The 25,014-nt window shown below is 45.7% G+C and overlaps 1 long non-coding RNA gene across 2 annotated transcripts in view; it reads right to left on the bottom strand.

Annotated features, from left to right (window-relative positions):
• Window positions 1–21,519, bottom strand: part of LOC110302975 (uncharacterized) — a 60,534-nt gene extending 39,015 nt beyond the window's left edge. For both annotated transcript variants that reach the window (XR_002378884.3, XR_002378883.3), the window contains exon 1: window positions 21,123–21,519. This is a non-coding gene — a long non-coding RNA (uncharacterized LOC110302975). The remainder of the gene's footprint in view (window positions 1–21,122) is intronic.
• Window positions 21,520–25,014: the final 3,495 nt, after the last annotated feature.

Raw genomic sequence — 25,014 nt, 5'->3', positions numbered from 1 at the left:
GTATCATGATGACCGCTCCTTTGTAGATGAGTTTGATCACCGAGCCCGCTGGAAGAGAGAACCTATCACCTTAACCTTGGCTGTACTTTTTGGACTAGGAATAGCCGCTGGAATAGGTACAGGTACCGCTGCCTTAATTCAGACCCCCCAGTATTATGAAGAATTGCGTGCAGCTATGGATATTGATCTTGGAGCTATAGAACAGTCTATAACCAAATTAGAAGAATCTTTAACTTCCCTGTCCGAAGTAGTTTTACAGAACAGGAGGGGACTGGACTTGTTATTCCTTAAAGAAGGAGGACTCTGTGCTGCCCTAAAAGAAGAATGTTGCTTTTATGTTGATCATTCAGGAGTAATCAGGGATTCTATGGCCAAGCTCAGAGAACGCTTAGATATGCGTAGAAGAGAAAGAGAAGACAGACAAGGATGGTTTGAAAGTTGGTTTAATAGGTCTCCATGGTTCGCTACCCTCCTCTCTACTATAGCTGGGCCCTTAATAATTCTTATGCTCTTACTTACTTTTGGACCGTGTATTCTCAATAGGCTAGTGACCTTTGTAAAGGAAAGAGTAAGTGCTGTTCAGGTAATGGTCCTGCGGCAGCAATACCAGTTTTGGCAAGAAGATAGCATCTAGCTCTAAGATTAGAGCTTTTTACAAAAAGGAGTGGGGAATGAAGAATGGAAAATTCCTGGCGACCCGCTAAGGTCATAAACACTTGAGTCATAGGCATCTGGTCCCCAGGCCTCAGCCACTCCCGGAACATACCTTACCTTTCCTGGAACAATCATAATGTTCCAACGACCTCTGTAGAATGTCTCAACGCCCCAGAAGCGTTGCCTAAGGTAGCACATGATCTATGATCTAATTGTTGAAAAAATTTATGATCTCCCCTCCCTTCCCCTGGTTTGTGGTTTTTTTCCTTTAAAAGCTCTGTAAAACTTCAGGCCGGGGTCGAAACTCCTCTACTCCCGCCTGGAGCATGAGTCTCGACCCCAGCATGCTGGCCTGAGCTCTCGTCCTGTCTCGTTCTGTCTCACTTTCAATAAACTTCCTCGTGTGATCACAAGAACCGGTCTCAGTGTCCTACTGGGTGCGCGGCGGTCCCGAGACTTGAGTGAGGGTCTCCCTACGGGGGTCTTTCAATAGAACTCCCAGTTTCTCCTGTCTCCTAACAGGGGTTTAAACCCCCACAACGAGATGTTTTCTATGCTTTGTTTTAGTGTTTGTGTGTGTGTGTGTGTGTGTGTGTGTGTGTGTGTGTGTTTTGGGGCAAGGTTGCAAGGCCACAGGATGGGTACAAGGGAGTGAGGAGATGAGAGGAACTGGGTGCATGATGTGAAACTCACAAAGAATCATGCAAAAGATAAAACAAAGCGAAAACAGTGGGTCTGTAGCTACACCGCTATTGACTTTGGATGGCTGTGTCCACAGCGCAGAAGTACAGAGAGTCCTTGTTCCCAACACAGGGGTCAGGGGTGGGGGAGCATAAAGCAGGCAATTCCATAGAAAAACAGAGGTGCACGGGCAAAGATGGCTGGACTCGCCCAGTTTCAATGGCAGTCTTATACTCAGGCGTGCTCCATAACTGGGCCTACTGGGTGCAGGAAACACCTCCCCTCACACTCGATGGCGACAACTATTTGCTAGTCCAGGAGGCAGACGAGAGGAGATTGTTCTCTCATTTGCTGATGTGCTAGGGAGAGCTCTGGAGAGTTGACTTAAAATGTAATGCTATTTTAAAATAGGCAAAGTACCCGGTTTGGTTTCCTTGTTAATACATTAATGTTCTCTGTCCCTTTGTTATTTTGTCATGTGCATAGGTAACAAAAGAACTGTCCACGCAAATCAATTTGAGCACTGCTGAGAGTTCGGATGCCCCTGCCTTCTTCTTAAAGAATATGGAACCTAAGGTATCCGTGTGTAAAAAAAATGCCTAAGGCTAAACTTCTCATGCATCCAGGACAAGAGTCCTTTCCTAGAGGTCCTGGGCCTCACTGTTTAATATGGTGTGGCTCAGTCCGACTCGGCTCTGAACACTTCACAACCTCCTGCTTGTTCTTGTGCCTCACGTCTGCCCATCTCTTACAGCTTTGCTAGGGAGAGACTTGTGTATAGAGGTTTACTCTGCCCTTAAGAAATAATTGTCTAGGGGGCTAGTGAGTTGGCTCCGTGGGTAAGAGCACTGACTGCTCTTCTGAAGGTCCTGAGTTCAAATCCCAGCAACCACATGGTGGCTCACAACCATCCATAATGAAATCTGATGGCCTCTTCTGGCACGTCTGAAGAAAACTACAGTGTACTTATGTATAATAAATAAATAAATAAATAAATAAATAAATAATATTTGGGTTGACCAGAGAGAGCAGGGTTGACCTGAGTGAGCAGAGGTCCTAAATATTCCATTCTAAACAACATGAAGGCTCACAACTATCTGTACAGCTATCGTGAACCCATATATATAAAATAAATAAATACAACTTTAAAAAAAAGAAAAAGAAAGAACTGTCTACTCAGAGGAACAAGGACAATTAAGAGCAATAAATAATCCTCTAAGAAGGAAAAACACATCACCTCACCTGCTCCCGTGTCTCTGTTGGAACTGTTAAATGCAAATGAGTCTAAAATTAGAAGAACCCTCCGCTCCAGCAGTCAGAGTTCTCTGTCAGAACTCCCCTTTAACTCACGGGGATTATCTTCAGATGCTGAGACTGTCAGTGATCATCTTTCCTTCTGTGTTTTGTTCTGTTTTTCAATGTGGATAAAATAAATTCTAGCTTTGCAAAAACAAGAAAAATAAAGTTTTACTCTAATATTTGCATGAAAGAAAGCATTATTGGCACGGAAGACAATGGCAGATGCTCCACCCACTGAAGGAAGGCCTTTGGACACCTGGGGGAAAACCCCTCTCTGCTCTACCTCAGGGTTGTGGCCCCACCCCCACCCCCAAAATCCCTGCCATTTACAGAATGTACTTTACAGAAATCCTGGAGTGGCATTGCTGGTTTCCTAAGGCCACTCACATGATGGGCACTTTTAGAATGGCCTCCATTTCTGCTTAGGTCACAGTTGATTCTAATTAAGGGTAATGTTGGCGCTCTGGCTATCTTTGCAAGAGAAAAGCCGCTGCATGATAGTTGTTTCTTGCCTGCAAACACTTTCCACCGAGTTAAAGAAATGGGAGAGGCTCAGCAGGATGCTTGAGCAGTCAAAAGCACTTGCTGTGAGCACCTGACAGCCTGAGTTCCATCCCTGGAACCCATGGTTGTAAGGAGCCGCCTTCACATTCGCCATTACAAGATGGCGCTGATAGCACTGACACCCGTGTTCTAAGTAGTAAACAAGCAAGCTGCGCATGTGGCGGGGTAGCTTTCCACGCCATGTGCTCTGCCTTTCCCGTGACGACAACTCCGGCCGATGGGCTGCAGCCAATCAGGGAGCGACACGTCCGAGGCGGAGGACAGTCCTCCATAAAAGGGAGAGGGCTCCGCCATTTCTCTCTGGCTCTCTCTCTGGCTCTCTTCTCCACTGGCTCCTGATGGGGTAAGCAATAAAGCTTGTGCCGCAGAAGATTCCGGTTGCCCTGAGCGTGTTCTTACCAGGGGGAAGTAAAGCGGCGCGCAATACATGGTGAAGGGAGAGAACCCAGAAAGAAAGCTGTCTCCAACCTCCACATGCATGCACTGGCGTGTGCATTCTCACACACAAACACACACATAGGCATGGGCACAACTACACACACATACACACACAAATACACACGTAGGCATGGGCACAACTATACACACATACACACACACACTAATACACACGTAGGCATGAGCACAACTACACACATACATAATAATACATGTATAGGCGTATGCACCCTTTACATACCTATATGTTCATACACATTAATACATGCATAGGCATATGCACACACATACACAAATACACACATAGGTATATGCACACCTGTATACACACATACACACACTAATACATGCATAGGTGTGTGCACACCTACATACATATACATACATACACACCAATACATGCATAGGCATGTGCACACGCATACACACACTAATACACAGATAGGCATGTGCACACACACACTAATGGACACATTTGACATGTACACACCTGCATTCCCACACACACTAATATTAACTGTGAAGGAAAAGGACACTGTCACTAAGATTGACAGACAGCCACATCAGCAGGTGCCTTGTGAGTTCGCGTGTAAAGAACCTGGACACATGTTTTGTCAGCTGGAGGAGTGTTTACCTTGAAGAAAGCTGACACAGTTGGACAAGGTTGGACATAATTCTTTCTCTTGTTTCCTGCAGCCATGACATGATGACAAAGGGACACTTGGGAAGTTCATAAGGTAATTTTGCAGCCAGGAGTTGTGGGAAGAAGCTTGGGAACAACCCCTGGGGTTCCCTAAGACTGGCTTGGCATCTCCAGGGAAATCTGTGTGTCAGTTTGTCTGGTGCACCCTCTCCCTCCCTCTCTCCCTCCCTCTCTCCCTCCCTCTCTCCCTCCCTTCCTCTCCCTCCCCCCTCTCTCTCTCCCTCTCTCTCCCTCTCTTCCTCCCTCTCCCTCCCTCTCTCCCTCCCTCTCTCCCTCCCTTCCTCTCCCTCCCCCCTCTCTCTCTCCCTCTCTCTCCCTCTCTTCCTCCCTCTCCCTCCCTCTCTCTCCCTCTCTCCCTCCCTCTCTCCCTCCCTTCCTCTCCCTCCCCCCTCTCTCTCTCCCTCTCTCTCCCTCTCTTCCTCCCTCTCCCTCCCTCTCTCTCCCTCTCCCTCTCTCTCCCTCTTCCTCCCTCCCTCTATCCCTCTCTCTCTCCCCCCCCCCCCGTCTCTTCCCCTCTCCCCCCTCTCTCCCTCTCTCTCCCTCTCTCCTTTTCTCTCTCCCTCTCCCTCTCTCTCTCCTTCTCTCTCTCTCCCTCTCTCTCCCTCTGTCACCTTCTCTCTCCCTCTCTCTCTCCTCTTCTCTCCCTCTCTCTCCCTGTCTCTCCCTCTCTCCCTCACCCCTTCCTCTTCTTCTCTCTCCTTTACCCACTCTTTCCTTTACCCTCCCCTTCTCTATTTCCCTCTCCTTTTTTGTCTCCCTCCCCACTCCCTCCCTTCTCCTTCTGTCTCCTTCCTTCTTCCTCCCTCTCCCCATCCCCCCCCCCATTTTTTCCCCATCAGTGTCTCTGGAGAATATATAAAGGATATTCTTGATTACAAGCAAAAATAGACCGTCTGGGTAATTTAAGCTAAAGGTAAGTTTGTTGATAGCATAGTTGTCAGCTTAGAAGACCCCAGAGAGTGAGTGCTAAGGTGTGAAAGGCAGAATTGTATTTTGTATTCCAGTTTGTTTTCTGTTGCTGTGATAAAGCACTTATGTTCACACTCTCAAGCATAGCTCTGGGCACACAGCTCGAATGCTTGCCTTAACTATGGCCTCCCCAGAACTTTGCCCATCCATGCTTTCTCCACATTTGCAGACCTAGCTCAAAGTCCTGCAGCTCATGTTCTGGCTCAGTGTGAGTCAGCCTAGAACCAGAACCACTAGACACAGAACCAATGTACAAAGTCCACAGGCAAAGTCACACTGCAACTATAAACAGTGTGAGTCCACAGGCAAAGACACTGCAAACACAAATGGTGATAAAGGCCAAAATCACTCACATACACACACACACACACACACAGATGACAGACACACAGACAGACAGACACAGAGAGAGAGAAGTCCACAGGCCAGGTCACATTACAAATCACAAATGGTAAGGCCAAGATCACATACATACATACAGAGAGACAGATAAACACACACACAAGACAGATACAGATACATATAAACACAAACAGACAGACAGACAGATTCACATATACACACAGATAGACACACAGAGACAGACATACAGACAGACACACAAACACGCAAACATACAGAGAAAGAAGTCCACAGGCCAGGTCACATTAGAAACCACAAACAGTAAGGCCAAGATCATACATACACACAGAGACAGATACACACATGCATACACGCGCACACACATACACATGGACACACACAGACAGATACACACATGCATACATGCACACACACATGGACACACACAGACAGACACACACACATACAGGCAAAGGTGCAACAGACAAATACACAGACACACATTCACACAGCACTAAGAATTACCTAGATGAATCCTAGGACATGGAATTTAAAATAACAATAATAAACTCATAAACATGATCAAAAAATGTTTTTAAAATACAGGAACAAATCATCTAAAGGAGCTTTAAAGAGGACACAAACTAATTGCAGAGTCTAGGAAAACAGCTGGGCTGGGTGTGGTGGTGCACACCTTTAATCCCAGCACTCGGGAGGCAGAGGCAGGTGGATTTCTGAGTTCGAGGCCAACCTGGTCTACAAAGTGAGTTCCAGGACAGCCAGGGCTACACAGAGAAACCCTGTCTCGAAAAACCAAAAAAAAAAAAAGAAATAAAAGAAAACAGCTGGATGAATTATGAGGGCAATTCAGAACTGGAAAGCTGCATTCAGTAAAAAAACTGCAGTACTGAAGAAAACTCAAGCTGAAATGAAGATGGAATTGAAAGTTTCAACAACCCAACTAGAAAACAGAGGAGATCCTTACCAGTAGAATGGAAGACATAATACCAAGACTTGAAGACAAAACAGAGGAACTAGACTGATCAATTGGGGGTGGGGGTGGGGGCTGGGTGTGGTGGTGGCACACACTTTAGTCCCAGTACTCAGGAGGCAGAGGCAGATAGATCTCTTCCTGGTCTACATAGTATATTCTAGGACAGCCAGGGCTACATAATAAAACCCTGCCTCCAAAATAAATTAATTAACTTATAATAATTAAGAAAAATGGTGTAAAAGGAGTGTATAGAAATTTCAGAACACCATAAAAAGAGCAAATCTTCAAATTACAGGCATAGAAAGAGGAAAGGAATCTCAAGACAATGGCACGGACCAGGTCCTCAGTGAGATCATCCAAGAAGACTTCCTCTAGCCAAGAAAGACAGACAGCAGGCATGAGAAGCACCCAGACTAGCACATGGACAGGACTAGAAAAGACACTCCCCAGAGCACATAATAGTTAAAACACCAAATATACAGAACAGAGAATACTGAAATCTGCAAGAGGAAAAAGACAAGTCACATATAATGAAAACTCCAGTTGGCTTGCCAACAGGGACGAGGCAAGCCTCATACCACCTCAGCCCTCCATGAAGAGCTACAGACAATGACTGGCTAGAGAGACAGATGAGCAATCTTCTGTGGGGATGAGCTCCCGGTTACCCACTCCAAGTGGTCAGCCTTAAACACTTCTCTAGTCAAGCAACATTAAATGATCTCAGTAGCTTATCTAGTTATGGGGTGTGTGTAACAGCTAATAAAGAAGTCATTAGTTTGTGACAGTGAGGGGGGCACTGAGGAAGTTGAGGGGAAGAGATGGGAGTTGGTGAAATTGGTATAAACACAGTACCCCTGTGTGAAATTCTGAAGAACGTGAAAGTTACAAATTGTAAGCGGGGAGACTTGAGGTTGGCAAAATGACTTAGCAGGTAAGGGCACTTCCTGGACAAGCCTGGCTACCTGAGTTCAAACCCCAGAACACACACAAAGGTGGGCAGAGAGAACTGGCTTTATTAATTCATCGTCTGATTTCCATAAATGTGCTGTGGCAGGTGAAAACACACACATATACAGAAAGAGAGACACACAGACACATACACAACACAAAGACACATGTATACAGAGACACACAGAGACACACAACACACAGACACATACACAACACAGAAACCAGAGACACATACACACAGAAGACACAGACACATATACACAGAGACACACACACAACACAACACCCACATACACAATACAGAGACCAGAGACACATACACACACAGAGACACCCACCTAACACACAGAGAGACATACACAGAAAAACACACGTAACACACAGAGACACATACAACACACAGAGACACACACAGATATACACACAGATAGACAGACAGACAAACAGACAAAAAGACATACACCAGACATACACACACTCCATGCACAAATTTTAATTTAAAAAGTGAAAGAAGGAAAGAAGGAAAGAAAACCCACTGACCAAAACCAGCGGGGGGATGTGCAGGTTTGAATGGGAAATCCTCCCACAGGCTCAGATGTTTGAACACTTGTCCCCCTACTTGGTGGCCCTGTTTTCTGGGGCTCAGGAGGACTGGCTTTGCAGAAGGAAGTGCAGGCAGTTTGCACTTTGTGCTTGTTTGAGGATGGAATCGCTCTGATTCCAGCCCTGACCGCGCTTCCCCACCCACCATGATGGGCTCTCCTAGAACCATGAACCAAAACAAACTCCGTAAGTCACGTGGGCGCTTTATCACAGCAACAGAACAAAGCTAATATGAGGGAAAGTGGCTCGTTTTTACACTTGCATTTCATGCTCCGTCACTGATGGAAACCAGGGCAAGAACTCAGTTGGGAATCTGGAGGCAGAAACTGAAGTGGAGCCCACAGCCCACGGAGGAACGAATGCTGCTAACCCTCGCTCATGGCTTGCTCAGTTACCTTTCTGGTACAGCCCAGGTATAACACTGCCCCCTATGGGCTGGGTCATGCTACATCAATTAGCAATGGAGAAAAAATGCCCCCACAAACATGCCCATAGGCCAAGCAGATGATGGCAACTCCCCAGTTGAGGGTCCCTCTTCTCAGGTGTATCACATTAACAACCAAGATTAGCTTTCACAATTAGCCTATAAGAACTCCCTCAGAACTGTGTCGCCAGCATGATTAGAAGATGCCAGAGCCTCTCCCACTGTCCATGGGGCCACGCCTTTCTTACGCAGTTCAGGCACACCTGCTTAGAGATAGCGCACATCCACCACCCAGCGCTGCCACTTGGAAACAAGAAAGGAGGTATGATATGGCGGCAAGGCAGAAGAAAGCACCTTAGATGCACCTTAGACGGGTCAGCCTGCACACTGGCAGCGGCGGTGGCATGACAGAAGGATCTGTGGTTTCTAGGACACATCAGGTCCACTTCAACCAGATAAACATCTTCATCTCTCCTGTACTACCTTTCCTCCTTCAAGGCCCTCAGCATGAAATCACACAGAGGCCCATGGCTGGCCTTTGGCTGAAAACCGTCTACCTCAGCTTCTTAGACAACAACAACAACAACAACAACAATATTATAAATAAAGTAATAAAACTTAAATGGATTGACAAGAAATTGCTTTTGCTCCGGAACGTCCGCTTCATGGTCTGATGTTGTCAGAGACACTAGGAATCTAGGCTTTTGTGAAGATTTGCAGTTGTTCCTATCAGCCATTGCCCTTGCAGTTTTAACCCTTAGAGCAGTGGTCTCAACCTGACCCTTTAATACGGTTCCTCACATTGTTGTGACCTCCGACCATAAAACTACTTCGTTGCTACTTCGTAGCTGTAATTTTGCTACTGTTATGAATCATGATGTAAATGTCTGATGTGGAGGATATCTGATATGCAACCCCACATGGGTCCAAACCCACAGATTCAGAACCGCAACCTTAGGGGGAAGCGGTCCTTCCAGGAAGAGGCTACCTTAAAGCGAGCCTTTCCTCCCTTCCTTTCTTAGTGCCTACATTTAATAACACTCTGTTTTTCACAAATCCCTCCAAAGTCCATCTAACTAGGCCAAAGGAAACCCAACCAAACTTTTAAGTCCACTGAGAAACTCCTTAGGGCAGCTGCTCTCAAAGGGGTCGTGACCCCTTTGGCAAACCTCCAAAAATAGTTACACGACAATTCATAACAGTAGCAAAATTACAGTTATGAAGTCACAACAAAAATAACTTTATGGTTGGAAGGGATCAAGACATGAGGAACTGGGCTAGAGAGATGGCTCAGCAGTTAAGAGCACTGACTGCTCTTCCAGAGGTCCTGAGTTCAATACCCGGCAACCACATGGTGGCTCACAACCATCTGTAATTGGATCCAATGCCCTCTTCTGGTGTGTCTGAAGTCAGCAGCTTTGTATTCATAGACATAAAATAAATAAATCTTTAAGAAAGACATGAGGAACTGTAATTAAGGGTTGCAGCATCAAGAAGGTAGAAATTCACAGTTCCAGGAGCTGGGAGATAGCTCTGCAGTTAAAACTGCTTGTTGCTCTTAAAGTTCAATTCCCAGAACTCATATTGAGTGGCTTACAACAGCTTTTAACTCCAGCTCCAAGGGATCTGGCACCCTCTTCTGGCCTTGTTGGGCACCAGTCCACATGTGGCATACACACATACAAAAATGCATGATTAAAAATCAACCTAGATCTTTAAAAGAAATGGCCTCACACCTCCACTAACTGTTCCAGTATCCTCTTTTTGTACAGAGAATAGAAACGTATTTCTTCTTATTTCAGGAAGCTTGCCACCATTGCTTTTGAGCCCTGGTCAGAGAGTTGATGAGAGCTATTGATAGAAACATGGTGCTTGAATCTGTTGTAAGCTCTAATATGTCTCCACATGGGTTTTATACTGAGACCTTGAGGGCACCACCTCAGGTATGACTGTGTTGGGAGATAAGGGTTTTAAAGAGGTGATTAAGTTAGAACAAGACCATCAGGGTATTCCTAATCCTAGTGTCCTTTTAAGAGAATACTGGAGACTCTCAGGAGAGACCAGGGATGTAAGCATACAAAAATGGCATACACCTACAACACGGAGGGAGGCATCAGAAGGTATCAGACCTGCTGACGCCATGATGCTGGGCTCCTAGCCTCAGCCTGGTGACCAGCCTCAGAGCCTTGAGAACCTAGAGGGTTGCTGCTTATGCCTGAAAACAAAGCAGCCTGTGGTGCTCTGTTGCAGCAGACCTAAATAGGCACGGGCACTGGTAGGAAGCTCGAGCCGAAGAGAATCCCAGACAAATGCCCAGCCATGCCCTATGAGGGACTGGAAGTTCATATCGGAGTGTGGACAGATTCAGCAATTGATTCAAAAGATGTCCTAGACCTCTTTGTAGGCCCTCATGTGAAAGGGGTGTGTCTGAAGTGGTGGAGAGCTATAAATAAAAGGCAATTCTCTTAAGGGCTTCCTTCTAAATCTCCAGGGAATTGTCTAGTGCGGTGGACTTTGAGAATCACTATTAGTGGTAGCGTGTAGGACTCCTACGGTATCAAACTCACATAACAAAAGCACACCAAGATGTCTTCCCTCCACAACTCCTCAATAAAATGAAGGTAACCTAGGAAAAACAGGTAAGATCACTGATGCCCATAATTCTTGCACTCTGGGGGCTGAGGCAGAAGGATGCTGTGAGTACGTCAGCCTGGACTATATACAGTGAATTCTGAGTCAGTGGGCTATGAAGTGAAACCTCATTTTAACCAACAAATAAGTAAGAAAACTTGAGGTCCATAAGTTCAGATTTTTCCAACATATATTTTTTCTAAATTTCCTTTTTAAAGAAAGAGTTATTTCATTTTCATTTGTGTGTATGTATGTGTGTCTGCCACATGTGTTTGGATGCCTGAGGACAGGGGAGGGCATTGGATCCTATGGAGCTAGAGTTACAGGTGGTTAGGAGCCACACACACCCCAAATTGGATATTGGGGATCATACTCAAATCCTCTGAAAGCAATCAACTAAGTCTTCTCTTGAGCCCCTAAATTTCTAGTGAGCCCCAGATTTAACCAAACTCTTATGATTGCCATTGTATTCAATACCTAAAAATGATTCCTGAATTGATTTCTTGGGAGCAACCAAGACAAAGGTCAGCCAACACTGTGTACACGTGCACAGTGTGTGTGTCTGATGGACCCACACAGGGAGGGCCCAGTGAAGAGCTTTGAATCAGCCTGGGGAGGGGAAGGAGCTGAGCTCCCGCTTCTCAAAGAGTCTCCTCAAAGAATGGTCCCAATCACCACTTGAGTGGTGGCACCGCCTTGCTGAATGTCTCTCTATTATTTGTAGCCCGTTATGTTTATTCTGGCCTGCTCTGTTTGCTCCAGAGTTATTCTGGTGTGAATCTAATAGAGTTGGACAGAAATATTTTCTGGGGGATAAAAAGACACCCAGCTGTTGCCATATCATTCTTTCTTTAATATACACCATAAAAGACAGGAGCAGGGAGGGCCCATCTACTGACAGAGTTGAAAGGATTTAAGCCAGGAGAGACAAGAATAAGAAAAGACCCCCGTTAAAGCCCGAGATGTAAGCAAAGACAGTAAAAATGGACCCACCGAAAAGTATTGTGTGGCATGGTCAAGTTTTAAAGGAAGAAAGACGGGGCTTAATGAATCTACCTCATCTAAAGAAAATGGTCCCCCGAATTTCCATTTTGTTGCCATGACAACCAGTACCCCCATCGTTGCCATAGTAACCAGCTGAAAAGCATTAGTCTAAGGACAAGCCCTCTGATTGGGTGGCCATGGGAAGCCATCACAAGCCACACAAGGCAAAGAAGGCTGCTCTGCCATCACTCAAGCCATCACCTTTTCAAGCTTCTAGTGTGATTCGGCTCTCCATGTGCTTCCGTTAGAACCAAATATCAGAGAGAGAGGACCAATTTCAACAAGTGTCTAATACTTACACCCTAATAAATTCAAGACTCTCATTGTCTTGGTGTCTAAGATACGCAGTCCAAGTACAGAAATAGAGCCACGCCCCTGGCGTTTAATCCTGCTGCTCTCCTATTACAGCATCAAGACATCCGAGGTGTGGCTAAGGCCAGGCACTGGTCACTGCTGGCAAGCCACTGTCTTTGTCAGATGAGGTACTGGCAAGCTGAATGGAAGGGAAAGTTTTGAAGGTAGGCAGTGACAATCCAGCCAACAGCAAGGCAGTACAGTCAATGACAATACAGCAAAACAGCAGCGTGCGGCAGACTCACACCCGTGGCAGGTCTTTCCAATACATAAAGATAAACTGGTATTTCCAGCATCCAAATGTCTTGCTTTGGGATTCATTAATTTATGAGTCTGATTGTTTTGCTTGCATGTATGTATATGCACCAAAGGCCTGCCTAATGCCCTCAGAGACCAGTAGAGCTCACCAGACCCCACCTCCCCCTAGAACTGCAGTCAAGAATGGCTGTGAACCACCAAGCGTTTGCTGGCCACCAAACCAGGTCTTCTGTATGGGCGACAGTGCCCTTAACCACTGAGCCATCTTTTCCACCCCAATGTCTGACGTTTATATTTTATTTTTATGTTTGGTTTTGTGAAGCAGGATCTCATTCTGGAGCCGTGGCCAGCCTGGAGCTCCTTATGTAGCCCAGGCTTGCCTCAAAACTCAGAGATCCACCTGCCTCTGCTTTCTGGGTGCTGGGATTGAATGGTGTACACCATCATACGTGACCCCCACTGTCTTATTTTTAAACCTGTTCTTGCTTGAAGCTATTGAGCTTTTCAAGAAAGACATTTTCCCCCACCTGAGAGTCTTCCTTGGTACTTGCCCAAAGCAATCTGTGTATTTACAGACATCCCTAGGACACTCTTAAAAGCAGAGATGCCTTGAATGTCCCACCCCCAGCCCAAACCCTTCCTTTAGAGTGGTGGTCCTCAACCTTCCCAACACTGAGACCCTTTATTCCTCATATTGTGGTGACCCCCCGAACCATAAAATTGTTCTCATTGTCACTTCATAGCTGTATTTTTGCTACTGTGCTGAATCATAGGGCAAATACTTTTGGAGACAGAGGTTTATCAAAGGGGTGGGGACGCACAGGTCGAAGGCCTCTGATCTAGTTGGTCACACTTTCAGTCAGAATGTATCACTGGGAAAGATGTTTTAAAACGCCCAGCTGTGGGTCCTCGAGAAATAGGAATGGAGAAGCTACTGCAGGAGCAGCACCCAACCTTTAAACAATGAGTATGAGATTTCAGCCTGGCACAAGACAGGGAGTTGTGGACGGGAAGGGGACTTTCATTGACGCCGGTTTTCGGATCATGTACAGTAGACCATTCCGTTTCCACGAAGCCTCTATGAGCTCAGCAAATACTCCGCGGCACCTGCTATAAATGCCCTGTGCTCATAAGTAGACAGGTGACAACCCTGCCCTTCACGATTTATACAAGGCTGAGTAGATGCCACACAGCTGGATCCAAGAATAAAACTGCTCTGTGGTACGATGAAAACAGTAGAGACCACAAGTCCGAGCAGTCCTCGGCACTGCCGGTGCTGTGTACGGATGAGCCAGCTTCTTCTCGAAGCGCCGGAGATGCCAACGTTAGCAAAACCAGGAAGAGATGCTGGACACTCACGTGACGGACAGGAAGGAAGTAACGCAGGGATAAATGTCCATCTGCCTACACTCGTGATCAAGGCTCTGAGGCAGAGCCAACAGTCCTTGTCTAAGGGGACTGGACAATGCTGGGAGGGGGCAGACTGCAGACTCCTGACAAAGGATGACTGGGATAAGGTGAGTGCGGTGGGGGGGGGGGGGGGGGTATGAGATAAGACAGCTGAGGAAACCATTCAAGACACAGGAGACAGCATGGGCTGTGCTAATGACCCAGAGAGAGCCACGAAAGGAGTCTGGGGTTAGACAGGGAGGGACGAGATTACATACCTTTGACCACACACTGTAGTATTCATGACAAAACACAACCTTTGAGCTGGAGGGATGGCTCAGCGGTTAAGAGCACCGTCTGCTCTTCCTGAGGTCCTGAGTTCAATTCCCAGCAACCACATGGTGGCTCACAACCATCTGTAATGGGATCTGATGCCCTCTTCTGGTGTGTCTGAAGAGAGCTATGGTATACTCATATACATTTAAAAAAAAAAAAGAAAGAAAAAAGCACAACCTTCAGTCTTTCAGCCATGCACCAGTGAACTGTTTCCTATGCTCCCGAATGGGTTTAATATGATTTTAGTTTGAATACATACATGGGAATAACTTGGGGTTGGGGTTAACAATAAAGGAAGCCTGACTATATATGAGATTCAAAAAGAAGATTTCAATTCCACTAATGATGCCCAGGTACCGTGTCAGGGAGTAAGGAAAAAGTGGCAAGACCCAGTTCCTGATGGCCTAGTTGTACACCCAGAAATGTGTGCAAATTGTCTAGAACACTCAGGAGAAGGTGAGCTATGGAGCAAGCTCTGTATGAAACAGCCACACTAAAACAAGAGGAGCGCGTCACCTGGGGTGGGGGTCAAAGTGTGCTATTTCCCCAGGCCTCCTGAATCACCTGGCTGGGTGCTGCCCTGTGGATGGGTTTGAAATCTCCAGAGAAAACTCAGTTCTCCCTTTTTGGAATGGATTTTGTAATAGCTGTCCCCCATCCAGCTGCAGGAGCAGCATGAATTCTGTTTCCACTCTGTCATAGGAATGGAACTGGGCCATAGCTAGTGCCAAGAAAGAGAGCAGATGTCACTCAGGACACGTAAGGATCTAGGAGTCTTTATAGTGTAAGAAAGCTTGGGAGCTACCGAAGTGGATCATTCAAGGGAACTCTTCATCGCAGGAGAGGAATCCCACGGGCAGAGAGATGCATATTAACAGGCCATGTGCTCTCTCCCCAGCCACTTAGAAAACAGAAAGGCTCTACACAAATATTCACTGTCATGGCTGGTAACAATTACCACTTGGCTGTCAGAGTCATTTTCTCAGCTCAATAAAAGCCCATGACTTATGTGTGCACAGAAAGGCCGGGACAAGCCTGAACTGAAAACTCAAAGAGTGTCACTGCCTCACAAGGGTGACATCTCTGCTAATAAAGGGGCTTCAGAGTACAGGACCCACAAAGGTACAGGCCTGGTTTCTATATGGAAGGGAGATATTCCTACTGTGGGTCTGTCTGCTAGAGACTCGGGGTTTTCAATTTAGAAGGAACCTTATCATTACCTGTAGATCAATGTGTAAGGTACACTGTTACCATCCTAGTCCTTGGGAACTGGGGGAGAAGGAAGGACAGAGGAGGGAGAAAGAGTAAGAGGCATCTGAAGGGTTAAACGGCCAGAGGAGTGAAACTAGATTCCTGTAGCTCAACACTTACCCATATATATAGTCACTCCCAATTAATGCTATTCAATTACTGCCGGCAGTGGCAGTACATTACTGCTACCTACCCCAATTTCTTATAGTACTAAATGAGAAAGACACATACACACAGTCTCTCTATTTTGATATGCCTAAAACAGTTCAATGGCTGGGCTACTTCCTAACCTCCACGTGGCTAATCCACCTTCTGATATTCTCAAGTTATTACTTACTGAAAATCTATATTCCATCTTTGCTGCCCTGGACCCAGACGTCCAGCCCTCTCGAGCTGCGTTCCCCGGGCTCCTACATGACGGCTATGCTCTGTCTTCTGCACCTCTCAGGTGTGGTGTCTCTCCTCCTTCCCTGGCGTCATTGCAGCTCTCTCTCCTCCTTCCTCTGTCCCTTGCCCAGCAACCCTAAAAGTCCCTCTTCTGTCTCCCTGCCCAGCCATTGGCATCTTTATTTACCAGTCAGAACAGGGTTTTTTTTGGGGGGGGGGGCATAATTAGCATAATACAAGAAGCTATATTTTCCCCCTTTCCGCCCATTAAAAAAAGCCTTTTATCTCAGATATACATTGAACATAATTATAACAGTTATGTAAACTACAAGGTATGATATGCACCAATAATGTTTAGTCTATTAATTTTGTCAATTTAGATAGATTACTCTATCATCTATCTTAAAGGGTTTATAATTTTATACCTGAATTACGTTTTGATTTTAACTTGTAATACCATCTGAAAAAAAAATATCTTTTTAAATCTAGATCATCTTTTTTGCTAAACAACTTAAATTTGATTATGAAACTCTAACTAGTCTTCAACCTCATCAGAGACTCAAGAATGCATTAAATATTACCTGAACATGTAGGTAGCACAAAAACATAGTTTCCAAACTTAAACAATTTGTAGAGACAGCTGACTGCCTAGACATTACCCTGATATTCCTCAGAGCATCGGAGCATCTGTCTTTAGCCTTCTGACCCAGAACCATCTGACAGACCTTAAGTGAAGCAGGGTTTGTAAAGGACTGGTTTATCTTGTCTTGGCAGAGCTAAGCTGTTGACTATCCCACATAGTGTGTCCTTTCTGGACAGTAGTTTTTGTCTGTAGATGAATTAGGGCAGTTCTTGCCCAGTGGCTACCTTGTCACAATTGGAGTAACTCGATATGAAGGTAATTGATACTCAGTATCTTCTCTGAAGTGAGATGAGGGTCTAAGGAGCAAAAATGTCTCCTAGTCAAAAGATTTTGTGTCCGCCGGGCAGTGACCCATGCCTTTAATTCCAGCACTTGGGAGGCAGAGGCAGTCGGATTTCTGAGCTCAAGGCCAGCCTGGTCTACAAAGTAAGTTCCAGGACAGCCAGGGCTATACAGAGAAACCCTGTCTCGAAAAACCAAAAAAAAAAAAAAAAAAAAAGGAAAGAAAAGCAAGCTATCTTTAGCATTTGTTACCCAGTCTCTGTGTGTTTAGAAAGTTTAGGGCTTAACTGAAGTTTTGATTGGATCTGTCTGAAAGGCGAGATGAACCAAGTTCACTGGGAATCAGCAGCTAGTCTTGAAGTTGTTTTGGGAATAAGTCTCTGGAAAAAGTTTAGGAGTCGGGGAATTAGAACAACAGGTCACTTTAGCATCTTGAGGATGAATCTTGTCAGAGCCGTATCTTGGTGTTTTATTTTGTAATATATGAATCTTATAACCAAATTTTTATTATAAAAATATCTGTATGAATTGATGAAGGTAAGACATGTGGCTGAAAAGAGGATGGCCTAGTCGGTCATCAATGGGAGGAGAGGCTCTTGGTCCTTCGAAGGTTCTATGCCCCAGTATAGGGGATTGCCAGGGTCAGGAAGGGGATAGGAGATTTTTGGAGGGAAAACTAGGAAAGGGGACAACAGTTGAAATGTAAATAAAGAAAATATTTTTTTAATGTGGCTGAAATTCAAATAGAAAGCAAAAGAGCAAAGAGAAAACAACATTTCTAACAAAGCTGAACTGATAAAAAAAAAAAATCTAGATGGGCGTGGAGTGATGGCTCAGAAGTGAAGGGTGAGATGTTCTATTCATGCAGAGGACTTGATTTCAGTACCCAGCTGCTATGGCAGGTGACTAGACACCTGGGGTCTGGAACTTCAGGGCACCGGGATCCGCCCCTGCTATGGAATCCACAAGCGCCTGCGCTCACTTGCACGGACCCACTCACTCATACACATCATTTTTAAAATAAAAAGGTTAAAGAGGACATGTGTAGGACCGAACACTGAGAGGGAAGGATCCAGGAGTCGCAGGGGCTGAGCATGAAGAAGGGCAGCCAAGTAGCTTTAGGAAGGGAGCAGGAGCGCTGAGGTCAGTCCCCCACCCGCTAAGGAGTATTTAGTGTGGTGCCTCAACAGCGCCCCCTAGAGCTTCTCCCACAACAGAGGGTGGAATTTATCCCAGAGGCCCCTTGAAGGGTCTCAATGAACCCTGCAATTACAACAGGAAACGTTTGCTGGTGGATAACGGAGAAATGATATAAACTTTCAATATAAACTCAAGAAGTACGTGGGTCCCCACCCTCCCACGTGCCACACAGTCCCTGTTTATCCTTCTAGGTGGCACACGCAAGGTGTCCTGGTCACTCTTCTGACCATGTGGAAATACCTGAAGTCAATACCCGCATTTCTTTCTTCTGGGAAGGAAGAAATAACTTATTTGGGTTCACCACAGTTCCAGAGATTTCAGTCTATGGTTGGCTGGTTCCATTGCTTTGAGGCCAGAAAATTAAAGCTAAGTTTCTCAGTTCATGGCCATAGGAAGCGAAAAGGATGGCCAAGGTTCCAACATCCCCTGCAAGAGTGTGCCCTGTGACCTAACTTCTTTTCTCTTCCTCATGTTGCCACCATAGACTGATGGCCAAGCGTCTAACGTCGGAAGGGCCAAACAACAACAGAAGGTAAGCCAGACTCTCTTCTGAACAATCAAGGAAGGAACATGAGTCTCAAAATAAACCAACGAGTCCATGAGATGAATCGGTGAGATTATACTATCCCAGGCGACTTGGAGCCGGGAGAGGTTAACAGCATCGTCACCAGCTCAGGAAACAGTTTAGACCATCTTGGTTAAGATTCTGAGTGTGCCTTTAAATCTAGCACACTGGAGGCAAAGGAAAGTGGATCCAGGCCCGTCTGGTCTACAAATCAAGCTCCAGGCCAGCCAAGGAGACAATGAGACTCTGCAAAACCAGAAAAAGGCGAATAGTGGATAAGGTGTGGGTGCTTGAGAGATGCCTCAGCAATTAAAAGTGCTTGTTGCTCTTTGAGAGGACCTGTGTTTGGTTCCTAGGAGCCACGTGGTGGTTTACAGCCGATCCGAAACTCCAGGTCCAGGAGATCTGAGGGCACCAGGAACAAATGAGCTGCACGTGCAGGCATGTCAGAGAAACACATACATAAGCATCTTGAAGTTCGGTGGAAACGGCAGTCCTGTTCCGTACTCATGCCTGGGGTCAACTGCCTGAATAGCTGTTTCTACAAGGGTGGCCAACAAATCCTCCATTGAAAACACTAAAACCAGCCATTTACATTCACTGCGTTACAGCTCAGGTTGCTGCAGTGCGGAGAAGCCAAGTGTGCCTAGATAGAAAGACGCCACAGCTGGGGAGCTCGGTTGCTTTTATTGCCTCCTCTACTCGATAATCCCAACATACTCTTATTTTCAAGCTTGCAGAATACATTTTGCAATTATACATTTTTTTAATGTTGCTTTTTGATTTTTTAAAAATGTTTTGCTATTTTTGTTGTTGTTGTTGCTTTAAAGAGTTTGGACACTCAGAGAGGTTCCCCACCCAATAAAGAATGAGAGGAGGGAGGAAGGGAGGAAGGGAAGAAGGGAGGAAGGAGGGAGGGAGGGAGAAACCTACAATTTCCAAAATAAAAAATACTGAAATGCCAATGTAGTAGGTTGTAGGCAAACTACAGCACATTACGCATCCGGAACCTTTTTTTATAGGCAAAGATGGCACGAGGTGATGATCAAGTAGAAGTGCAATCCTTGACCCGCAACATCAGTAGTAACTGAAAACTTCCCAGGAGTGGAAATTCTAGGGTCCTCCAACAGCCTACTACATTGCTCTCACGCTGCACTGTCCATACCAGGGATGCTGATAGATGCGGAATCAATTATCTAGGGCAGCATTTCTCAACCTAAGGGTAGAAGGATCTTCTCACAGGGGTCGCCAGAGGCCATCCGAAAACACAGATATTTGCATTATGATTCACAACAGTAGCAAAGTTACAGTTATGAAGTAGCAACGAAAATAATTGTATGGCTGGTGGTCACCACAGTATGAGGAACTGTGCTAAAGGGTCACAGCATTCGGAAGACTGAGAACCACTGGTCTACAGGCAAGTTTCTCTCCTAACAGAGAGTAACAGTTCTGGCAAACTGACCGGAATCTGCAAGTGTAACAAATTTGAGAGCTATTTGTTACTTGCGGGTTCCAGGCTCTCCCAGCATCCGGCTGCGGGAGTGCTTGGAGCGTGCTGTCCTTTCATCCCCGACCTTAACATAGTTATTTTATGTTCAATAGTTACTGCATGAGCAAGCGAGCGAGCGAGCAAGCGAGCGCGAGCGAGTGAGTGAAGAGATGGATGAGAACTGGAAAGGGGCACTTCACACACACTATCTGCTTCTGCTCTAGGCCAGATTTACACAGTACCAAGAGACGTCTCCAGGAGCAGAGGAGCCCATCTGTCCAGCCCATTTCTTCTGACTCACTTCCTCTGGAGAAGTTACTTAGAATAAATGAGGCAAGGGGCCATGGAATAATTCCACTGGCAACAGGAACCCAGTAGAAGAACAGAAGAGAAGCCGCCGCTAAACCACTCTGCTCCTGGGCTTCTGCAGCAGGTGGGTCACCTGGGAGAGCTTCTAACGTCTCATTTGGGAAGGAAGAAAGCCCACTTTCTCACACATTTTCTTAAAGAAAAATATCAGAGGCTAATTAATCTAATGCTTTTATACACCAATTAGGAAAAAATACAATGTGTGTAATTTTAAAATTTTAAAAATATATCCCCAAAATACACGTGTTCTATTCTGCTTTCTATTCCTGTGATCAACAGCAACTTGGGAAGGAAGGTGTTACCTTAAGGTTCCAGCGCACCATTGAGTGAAGCCAGGGCAGGAGCTCGAGGCAGGAGTTGGAGAGGAGACCGTGTTGCTTACTGATTTGTTTTCAGGTTCCCGTTTAGCTACCGCCAAGGCCCACCTACCTAGGGGATGGTACCTCCCACAGTGGGCTGGGCCCCCCTATATCGATTAGCAACCAAGCAAATACCCCACAGCTCCGCCCACAGGGCAATCTGATGAAGGCAATGTCTCAGCTGAGCTTCCTCTCCCCAGGTGTGGCAGGTTCACACCCAGATTCCCTACCACAGCTTGGAAAGATGTTTGTTTTAATTAGCTTTTTCTGCCAAATTACCTGCTAGATACAAACAGTCCTGCTTTGCTCTAGATGGCTAAGGCGTGTGTTCATGAAGGGACGAGGCATCTGTATACGTGTGCTGTTAGTGTCACCATTAACCTTTGCCCTCTGCTCTTCTGGCTTCCTGAAATCACTGGGGCTTGTTCTGGCTCCTGAAAGTCAGTGGCTGGGGTGGGGTGTGGGGAAGGGGAGAGGGATGGAACAAAAGCAGATTAATGTAAGACAGCATTGGAAGGAAGGGGAGGAAGGAGAATTGCAGGGCAGATACAGAGGAAAGCAGCACCAGCAAAGGAGAGAAACTTAGCCAGAAGCAAGAAGGGAAACCCATAATATTTATGTAGTCTATCCTGTGTCAAGAGGGAAATGGCTTTGTGTTTCAAATCTTAAACGAAAAGGGGGAAAAATCCTAAGGAATGCTGAGAGTGGGGGAAATGGTTTTCCTGGGAGAAGAGCCTGGTTGGTTCCCAATACTAAATGCTCAGCCCTGAAACCATGTGCATACATATGCTAGATGGACCAAGCAGGTTGTATTTACATATGTAGGAGCGAGTGTGTGTGTGTGTGCGCGCCCATGCTCAGCTTACAACTAAAGAAAAACAGGCCACGGATTTGAGAGGACAGGGAAGTTCATGAGAGGCGTTGGAGGAAAAAAACAGAAAATTCTTACTTATAGATAGTCCCAAGAAATGAAAACTGGAAAAAAAAATCCTTATAAATGTAAAGATCCATTTCTTAAAACACACACACATGCACACACATGCACACACGCACACATGCACACACATGCACACACACACACATGCACACACGCACACATGCACACACGCACACACAAGTGTCTTTAAACATGCTAAGAACGATTTTTTTTTTCTGAGACAGGGTTTCTCTGTGTAGCCCTGGCTGTCCTGGAAACTCACTTTGTAGACCAGGCTGGCCTCGAACTCAGAAATCCGCCTGCCTCTGCCTCCTAAGTGCTGGGATTAAAGGCATGCGCCACCACCGCCCGGCAAGAATGACTTTTAAAGCTATTTTAGGACAGGGGCTACAATGTCAGGAACCTAGCTTCCGACGTTATGGGAAGCTAGGCTCAGTCTCCAGGACAGGTTGGGAGGAAACATTTTTGTTCCTGTTGTTGTTTGTCTTTCGAGGTAAAACAGGGCTGGGGACATACCTCTGAGAAGGAGCGTTTGCCCAGCGCCATAAGCCCTTGAGTCCAATCCCCAGTAGCTGGGTAAAACAGCCAGAAAGCCAACTGACTATACTCCAAGGTGACCCAGTAACTGAAGATGGGGGTCTCTGTAGAGATATATTCTGGCTAATAAACAAAGAGAGTAAGTGGAACATGGCTACTTTGTAACCTCTGCCATACAACCTCTGTAGGGAGAAAGACACAGTCACAGGTGACAGGGCAGCCCAGTAAGAGCCCAGTGGCACAGATCTGAAATGACACTATCTCATCTAACCATAGAAGCTAGGAACAAGGAGCCACGGAGATTTGAATGCTGGGTGTGCCCTTAGGCATTCAGCTGCCCTTCTCATAAAAGCTTGGGGGTTCTCTTGGATTTGAAAGAGGAGAACATGAGAATTTGCATTTAAGTCAGGGAAGTGTGGCTCACCTTCTATTTGTACAGCTTTCCAGTCCTTTTGCAACAAAGTGTCACACAAACACACACACATGGTCTTCCCGCCGCCCCACGCTAACCCATGAGAAAGGCAGCCCATGTTTGCTCAGCCCCACTTTACAAAGCACTTCGAAGCCAACAAGCCAAAGTAATGGACCCACCAAGCTGCCTATGAGAGTGAAAGGCAGATAGAAGTTAACGATCACCTTAGGGAGGGCAGGGGAAGTCCCATTTCCTTCTTGAACGGAAACTTTTCCAGTGCACAAAGGGCCTTAGTTGATCAGTTAACAGTCTAGCTTCATTTTAACGCACTCCTTGGAATGACATAGATATACCAGGCTGGGTCTCATAGAGGACAAAGCTGTTAAGGATTCATCCACTTGTTTTTTGGTTTTTATTTTTTAAGATTTATTTATTGTAATATGTAAGTACACTGTAGCTGTTTTCGGACACACCAGAAGAGGGCGTCAGATCTCATTATGGGTGGTCGTGAGCCACCATGTGGTTACTGGGATTTGAATTCAGGACCTTTGGAAGAGCAGTCAGTGCTCTTAACTGCTGAGCTATCTCTCCAGTCCCATCTACTTGTTTTTTAAACAAAAATCCCTAACATTCCATTTACCAAATGAAGACTCGGGAGGCAGGGAGAGCACCCAGCTGACCTTCCTCGCCCACCGACATCCCAGGAGGAAAGAGTTCCTTCGCCCACTCTCTCAAACATCCTTCAACTCAAAGACCCTCTGTTCCCTTCCCTGGGTTTCCTTATGTTCACTCCCTGTCAGCTGGTTGCTTCTCTGCCTCGTGACCTATCATTGACTTTATTTAATCCAGTTTACTGAAAGCTCTTGGGCTAAAGGTGTGTGCTAGGGCTGAGCCGCACCACAAGATTTTTCCAGTTCACAATCTAGGGATTCACAACTGGATCAAACATCATGCAACATCTACTACCCAAGCAGCATCTTTAAAATACAGCACATTTTAAGGGGGTTGGCTACACTTCCAGTTACCCAAAACCCAACAGGCTGTGGTTTAGATATAAAAGTCACATTAGTCGGTCCACAAGAAATGTGCCCGTTTCCACTCCGATCAGCAAAGTGGGCACTGAAGATGCCAGCCTTGCATCCAGGGAGCAAATCCCAAGAGAAACCACTTTTTTTTTCTTTTCTTTTCCTTTCTTTTCTTTTCTTTTCCTTTCTTTTCTTTTCTTGACTTGAGCCAAAATATGGGCATCTTATATTTGTGTGTATATGTCTTATATTTGTGTGTATATGTCTTATATTTGTGTGTATATGTCTTATATTTGTGTGTATATGTCTTATATTTGTGTGTATATGTCTTATATTTGTGTGTATATGTCTTATATTTGTGTGTATATGTCTTATATTTGTGTGTATATGTCTTATATTTGTGTGTATATGTCACCGCTGTCTCCCTGAAGGCCTGTATCCTCCCTATGGTCACCGTGACCTATGTGGAGTTTTTACCTCCAATGATTTTCTAGCTGCATTCTGGAGTGGGACCTGTGCTGCTCGGTGGCCAGGAATGTTAGAAGACTTCAGACCTACCTGGGGAGGAAGAGGAAGGGATATAGATGTAAAACTAGAGGAGAGAGCTGTCAAAAAAAAAAAAAAAAAAAGGTCAAAGGGCTGGCTCTGCAGAAGCAGATAAGCTTGGCTAAGAAAAAAAAAAAGTGCAGCTGGAGAGCCGGCTCAGTGGTTAAGAGCACTGACTGCTCTTCCAGAGTTGCTGATTCAATTCCCAGCAACCACATGGTGGCTCACAACCATCTCTAATGGGATCGGATGCCCTCTTCTGGGGTGTCTGAAGACAGCAACAGTGTGTACTCACATAAAAAAATTTTTTTTTTAATAAAGGGAGTCGGGGGAGCTAGAAAAAGCAGAGGAGGCAGTGAGGCCAGCCCTCAGGACAGA

The sequence above is a fragment of the Mus caroli genome, unplaced genomic scaffold (genome assembly GCF_978045245.1).
Source record: "Mus caroli unplaced genomic scaffold, Mus_caroli_1 scaffold_9, whole genome shotgun sequence".
NCBI lineage: Eukaryota > Metazoa > Chordata > Mammalia > Rodentia > Muridae > Mus > Mus caroli.
Note: the sequence above shows the minus strand (reverse complement) of the source record. Positions and strands in the feature narration are given on the sequence as shown.